The 7,188-nt window shown below is 50.4% G+C and overlaps 1 protein-coding gene across 3 annotated transcripts in view; it reads left to right on the top strand.

Moving 5' to 3' along the window:
- Nucleotides 1-2,371: 2,371 nt before the first annotated feature.
- Nucleotides 2,372-7,188, top strand: part of LOXL2 (lysyl oxidase like 2) — a 106,607-nt gene continuing 101,790 nt past the window's right edge. The window contains exon 1 of one of the 3 annotated variants that reach the window (XM_003823575.7): nucleotides 2,372-2,778. The gene's annotated coding sequence lies outside the window, so the exon portion shown is untranslated. The remainder of the gene's footprint in view (nucleotides 2,779-7,188) is intronic. The other 2 variants (XM_008977215.5, XM_008977214.5) reach the window with 2 other exon arrangements.

The raw sequence follows: 7,188 nt of genomic DNA, 5'->3' as shown, positions 1-7,188 counted from the left end.
TTGCACAATAATTTCAGACCAGAACTGTCTAAAACCATTAAAAATTACATTGAAAAATTAACACAAAATGATATAGTAAAAAAATCAGAGGCCAGGTGAAGTGGCTCACGTCTGTAATCCCAGCACTTTGGGAGGCAGAGGTGGGTGGATCACTTGAAACCAGGAGTTCGAGGCCAGCCCGGCCAGCATGGTGAAACCCTGTCTCTACTAAAAATACAAAAATTAGCCACACGTGATGGCACATGCCTGTAATCCCAGCTACTTGGGAGGCTGAGACAGACTCGGGAAGCTGAACCTGGGAGGGGGAGGTTGCAGTGAGCCGAGACTGCGCCACTGAACTCCAGCTTGGGAGTCAGAGCTACAGTCTGTCTCAAAAAAAAAAAAAAAAAAAATCAGGATACAAAAACCGTAACTACAATTCGGTTGAACAAATATTCTGAAGGAAAGACTCCAAACAGTAGGTGTTTATGGGTGATATAAGACACCAGAGTGACAATTTCTTCCTTACATTTTTACATATTTTCTGAATATTTCACAAGAAGTTTGCTTTTCTTTATAACAGACAAAAGATTATTTACAAAGTTGGTCTCCTTTCATTTTCTACCTTATTAGTGAATGCTTTAGCAGGAGAGGGTAGGACTAGAAGTGGAAGGATGGGAGATGGGGAAAGGGGAGAGCTCAGTTTCACCAGCATTTATTGAGCATCTGGTACGTCTAGGCACTGTGTACGGTGTGACAGCTGAGTGAAAGCTCAATAACCAGGCATTACTGTGCAGAGAAGGCAAGGGAATGTCACGTTCAAAGGTCCTGGGGTGTGAAATAGAAGGCTTATAGGAGCACGGAAAGTAAGGCCCAGGGGGAGAGGTGAGACGTGGTTGGGAGTTGGGCAGGCTGGAAATGCCCCAGAGGCCCTGTCAGCTTAATCAAGGGATTCAGATTACATTTTTTTTTTTTTTTTTCTGAGACGGAGTCTCGCTCTGTCCCCGAGGCTGGAGTGCAGTGGTGGGATCTCGGCTCACTGCAAGCTCCGCCTCCCGGGTTCACCCCATTCTCCTGCCTCAGCTTCCCGAGTAGCTGGGACTACAGGTGCCTGCCACCACACCCGGCTAATTTTTTGTATTTTTAGTAGAGACGGGGTTTCACCGTGTTAGCCAGGATGGTCTCGATCTCCTGACCTTGTGATCCGCCTGCCTCGGCCTCCCATAGTGCTGGGATTACAGGCGTAAGTCACCGCACCCAGCCAGGATTCAGATTACATTTTGAGGACCTTGGAGCCACGGAGGATTTTTTTAAATTTTTAATTGAAATTTTATTGGGTGTATTAAGTTCTATACAATTTTATCACCTGTGTGGTTTTCTGTATCTCAAGACACTGAATAGTTCCACCACCACAAAGATCCCTCCCCCTGCCTTTGATAACTACACCCCCTTCCTCTGACCCTTGCCCTCTACTGCCCACCAGAGCCAGGGACTGATCAGTGGGGAGGGTAAGGAGGAGGCAACGGAGAAGACCCCATATCTGCCTGGGAGAGCTCACAGGGGTCAAGGTGGACTGTGAGTTGCAGTGCCAAGTTTGGGGCTTGCCAGGTTAGCTACGGCCATGGGAATGTCCAGGTGAAAGTCTTTCGGGGCCAATGAATTTAAATATCCATGGCTTAGGAGAGAAGCCTGGGCTGGAGGTGAGATTTGGGAGGGGTTTGTCTCCTCGGGGAGTGGAGTAAGAGAGGACTGCGAAAGGAGCCGCCTTTCAGGTGACAGTCTACTTCTGCACAGGGGTCCCTTGTTTTGCAGCTAGCTGCCTCCTTGGGACTGGCAAAGCCCTGCTCTTGCTTAAGGAGCCTTCTCTGTGCAGAGGGCTCTCCCAGCATGCCCATCCCCCACCCGGAGCCTCAGAGCCAGGCACAGGAGGTCCTTCTGCACAATGGCCACGCGTTAGCTGTGTCCTGTTCAGTCCCCAAGCACAGGGCTTGTTAATCCCAGCCCTGCCATTCCAGGAAGGACCCCAGAGGTCACGGAATCCAAAGCGTTGCATTTACAAAGAAGAAAACTAGTCCTCGGAGAAGAGGCTTGGCCAAGGCCATAGACGTGATCTGCTGGCCGAAAGGGGGCTGTTTATTTACTGGTTCAGGATCGGTTTTCCCCCTACAGGAAAAGGGAGGTGAAACCCAGGCGAGATGGGTGCAAGTTTCTGAACACTTTCATTCGGCAGCTTTAATTGAGCGTGTACTATGTGCCAGGGAGGGCCAGGGTTTTCGGGATAGGAGGTGGACAAGGCACGGGCCCTAAGGCTGGTGGATAAGGACATCGAAGGGTTAAATTCTGGGACCGCTGCGGGGAGGAAGGGTTAGAGGAATCTCCCGAGGAAAGGCCCCCTTCCCGGCATCTCAGGCTCCGGAAACCCGGGCGCGAGGAGCCTGGGAAGGGCTGCCCCGCAGGCCTTGGCCTCCCCCGCGGAGCTCCCTCTGGCCCTGGGAGTGGCCGCTCTCGAATTACAACAAAAGAGGCCGGAGGCCGGGCCTGCCGCGGCGGCCGCCTTCGGGGAAGGGGGTGGGTCCGGGGAGGGGTTTGCCATCCTCCTCTGGTTAAAAGTAAGGGGGAAAAAAGTAAACGCGCGACTCCAGCGCGCGGCTACCTACACTTGGTGCTTGCTTTCTCCAGCCATCGGAGACCAGAGCCGCCCCCTCTGCTCGAGAAAGGGGCTCAGCGGCGGCGGAAGCGGAGGGAGACCACCGTGGAGAGCGCGGTCCCAGCCCGGCCACTGCGGATCCCTGAAACCAAGTAAGAGCGCTTCCCGCGCCACCCCTTCCCCGAAGCGGTTCGCGAGAAAGCGGGAGCGTCCCTATGGGGTCTCCAGGCTTCGTCCTGCGCGGGGCTGCCTCTCGACAGTGCCTGGGGGTTCCCAAAGACTTATTGCGGGGAGCGATGCGAGGACGTGCAGGCTAACGGGTCCTCCTGCCGCCCCGGGCGGCCCCGCCCAACCCCACCTCGTACGGGCCGGGCGCGGCGCGGCTGCTGGCGCGCCCGGTGAGCGAGGCGCTGGGTCCCTGGATCGTCCCGAGCGCCCGTTATCAGGCGGGACAGAGCCCGTCGAGTCTCGGTGCGCGCTGGGCGTCTTGGAGAGTGCAGCGTGGCTCCAGGGACAGCGTCTCCGGAATTCTGGCTTTGAGGAGTGGGGCACGCGGGGGACGGGACGGGAGACAGTGACTGCCCTCGGGGCTGTGGTTTTGGGGATGTAGAGCGTGCTGGGCTGGGACGGAGTGGGGGCGGGGACCCCGGGGGCTGCGACCGGGAGCTGTAGCGCCCACTGCTTGAACCCGGTTCAACCCCCAGCCTGCCCGAAAGGCTGTTGGGAGCGCGGGAGCGCCGTGAGTCCTGCGGGAGCAGAGGCGCGCTCGGCACGCCAGGTATGCACTCCCAAGTCGCCCTGCCTCTCCGGGGACCAGGGACCCTCTCCCGCCGTCATCACCTAGAAGCCCTGGAATTGGAAAGAACGGGCACGAGCGAACCCACGGCTACAGCTGATCCCAATCTTGAGCCGTTGGTCCGGTGGTCTGAAGTGCCTACAACTTTTACGCAGGCGCTTTGCCCACCGCGCCCCTTCTCACCAGCCCAAATCTGGAAGCCCTCTGGGTGTGGCTGCCTGCTCGAGGTGTCCCAGGAATCAGCGCTGGAATAGAGATGATTGGGAGAACAAGCGAGGTTCCCTCCTCTCCGTGCCCGAGCTAAGACCATCAAAAAACAGCCGGAGTGCGGGGCGGAGCGGGGCGAGGGTGTGAGGAAGAGAACGCCGCAGAACACGGCGAGGGAGGGGGCTGAACTACTCAATATGGTTAGGAAACCCCAAGTCCTGATGAGGGGAGAGATGTGCATGACAGAAACATGCTCCAAATTAGTTTCGTCCCTAAGATCTTGAAACTGCAGAGATCTCAAAAACAATACTTTTTTTTTTTTTTTCTCCCAGAGGAAGAAAAACGCTGAGGCTCACGGTCACTGAGTTAGTCAATGTGGGGACTGAAACCCATACCTCTTACTCCAGGCCCCTCCCCTACACCACTGCTAGCCTGTCCGTCCTGGAACCCCAAAACAACATTTGTCATCTTTGGTGGAATGAATTAGTTATTGATGGTGTATCATGTACTTAATGGTCAGGGGTGGGGTTTAGGGTGGAAGAGGAAGAGTTCATTTCCCTGGTCAGTTCCCAGATAAGTGACTGACTCACTGGATCCTAACTTGACTTAATTTTTAATCTTTCTCCTCACCTTTGTCCCGTTCCTCTTCCTGGTCCATAGTATCTGCCCTGGAATGGCCACCAGACCCATGACAAAATGCGTGCTCCCCATGGGCCCCAGTGGCTACCAAGGCTCTCCCCAAGGAAACTGAGTCTCACTAATCTGTGTGTGCACGCGCGCACGTTTGTGTATGCATGTGTGCACGTGTATGTGTGTGCACATGTATGTGTGCATGTGTGTGTGTCTCCACACGAGTGTGTTTGTGTATGTGTGCACCGGTGTGTGTTTATATGCGCACACAGGTGTGTGTGCGCGGGCACGTGTGTGTGCACGCAGTGTGTGTGCGTATGTATTCCTGTGTGCATGTGTGCACACCTGTATGTGTATTTGTGTGTGTGCATGTTTGCATGTGTATGTGTGTGTGCGCGTTTGTGCACTTGTGTGTATGTGTGTGCATATGTGTGCACGCATGTGTGCACGTGTGTATGTGTATATGTGTGTTTGTGCATGCATGTGCATTTGCTTCCCTGTAACTTTGTGTTAGAAAGTGACTTGGTCTAAGGTCACTTAGGCATTGAGTGGCAAAGTTGAGTATGAAACTCAGGTCTGAAAACAAAACGTACTTAACACCACACATTGGCTGACATTTTAAGTATCACAGATAGGAGATTCTGCAAAGATGCTTCCTTTTGTTTTCTTTCCCACTGGCCTCTCCTGGCCTCTTCCCAAGTCCTTGTCCTTTGACCTCTAGATGGCCAGTGTGGAAGGGCTTTGTGAAGGAAACAGATTTTCTGTCCTCTAGATAGACATGACCATCAGCGAAGGTGTTGAGTCCCAGAAAACACTACATTGTTTATTTTTTATTGTCAAAAAATTTCAAGTATGCAAAAAAAGTAGAGAGAAGGGTATAATGATGCCTCATAAGCTTCTCACTGAATTTCAACAGTTATTTTGCCACATGTACGTCATCTGTCCCTTTCTTTCTGTCATTGAAGTAGTTTAAAGCAAATACTATACATCATGTCATTTCATTGCTACATATTTCAGTGTGATTTCTAAAGATTTTACATAACTGATGCCATATTTAGACCTAAGAAAACTAAAAAAAAATATTTGGTATCATCTAATGCCAAATAGCAGTCTATATTTAAGCATTTCCCAATTTTCCTCAAAATGTCTTTTTTTATAGTTGATGTGAGTTCTGTTGATTTGTGTAACTTGTTACATTCCTATTGTTATGTTCTTCCTTTCAAACTACTTTTCTGTCCACTATGTCATTTGATTCTTACAAGGTCCCACGAAAGAGTTAGGTGAGTATTTTCAAATTCATTTCTCAGCTGAGGAAATGGATAAACAGATAAGCTGTCCAGAGGGCACAGCTGGTGATCCAGGGAGCCAGGGTCTAACCCAGCCTCCTCATGGCTGGGCTTCGGTGGTTCTGGTTCTCCATGTTACTCGTGGACTCTCAGCTGCTCTCTGCAGAGTTCTTCTTGGCTCAGGCTTCATCCTGGGCTTATCACTTCCTATACACCTGCTGTCAGAAATGCCTGTGTAAATATTAGTAACTGGACATTTGGTGCTTGAGATAAATGAACTGCAAAATCAGGAAGCCAGGGTTTGTTTCCTAGCTCATTGCAAAACCGTAAGGGCTCAGAGCTGCCCTCTCTGAACTAGAGAGCAGTATACTTCCTCATTATTTGACTCCAAGGTATAAAAATAGGATGAGTGAAATGACTGTTGCTGGGATTCCTGGAAGAAACAAAGGCCCCAGAAAGAAATCTAGTAGAGGACAATCTCCCCTCTCTGAGCATCACCTGAGTACTCTGACAGCTGGTACCTTCATGCTGAAGCCCTCAAATCCTATGACAGAGAAGTAGGGGTATATAGGCTTCCCATTGAAGCCCTTAGTTTATGCATGACTTAATTCTGCATTTGACCAATGAAGATATGTAACACCTGATATGGCTTGGCTGTGTCCCCACCCAAATCTCATTGTGAATTGTAGCTGTCATAATTCCCATGTGTTGTAGGAAAGACCCGATGAAAGGTAATTGAATCATGGGGGTAGATCTTTCCCCTGAGAAGTAAATCTCGTGAGATATGATGGTTTTATAAATGGGAGTCCCCTGTACATGCTCTCTTGCCTGCCACCATGTAAGATGTTCCTTTGGTCTTCCTTTGTCTTCTGCCATGATTGTGAGGCCTCCCCAGCCACGTGGCATTGTGAGTCCATTAAACCTCCTTCCTTTACAAAGTACCCAGTCTCGGGTATGTCTTTATTAGCAGCATGAGAACAGACTAATACAACACCAGAGCCTTCTGCTTTTAGCATTTTCATTACTTAAGTTTATTTGCTTTTGAAATGGAGTGATGAAGAAATTTCTCCACCTTGTTAATGAGACTCGTAAGTTGGAATTCTCCTTTCTTGGCAGATCATGTGGGAAAAAGGAATCTCTTGTCACAGGACTCCTAGATGTTCTGCTGTTAACGCTTGTTGCTTTGAAACAGGAATGAACAGACCTTCCATAAAATAGCCAGTCAGAGGCAGAGAAACTGGTCAACCCGATTCCATCCAACGGGAGGAACTCCGAAGTGGCAAGACATTAACCTTAAACCACCTTGCCTTCTGACGGCCATAGATTCTTTTTCCTTAGCTAATAGGCTGTCTCCATGGAGGAAGAATTTCTAGGTGATTCCACACCAGCAGCTGCAGTTGCACAAGCATGACTGCTTCCTTCATTTTAAAGTTTGGGGAGCCTTAGGAGGTGTTTTAGTCCATTTTCTGTTGCTTGTAACAGAATACCTGAAACTCGGTAGTTTATTAAACAAAAGGAATTTAGTTCTTACAGTTATGGAGACTGAGAAGTCCAAAGTCCAGGAGCTGTATCTGGTGAGGGCCTTCTTGCTGGTGGGGACTTGGCAGTATCCCAAGGTGATGCAGGACCATCGTGAGGGGGCT

This window comes from Pan paniscus, chromosome 7 (genome assembly GCF_029289425.2).
Source record: "Pan paniscus chromosome 7, NHGRI_mPanPan1-v2.0_pri, whole genome shotgun sequence".
NCBI classification, from domain to species: Eukaryota; Metazoa; Chordata; class Mammalia; order Primates; family Hominidae; genus Pan; species Pan paniscus.
Note: the sequence above shows the minus strand (reverse complement) of the source record. Positions and strands in the feature narration are given on the sequence as shown.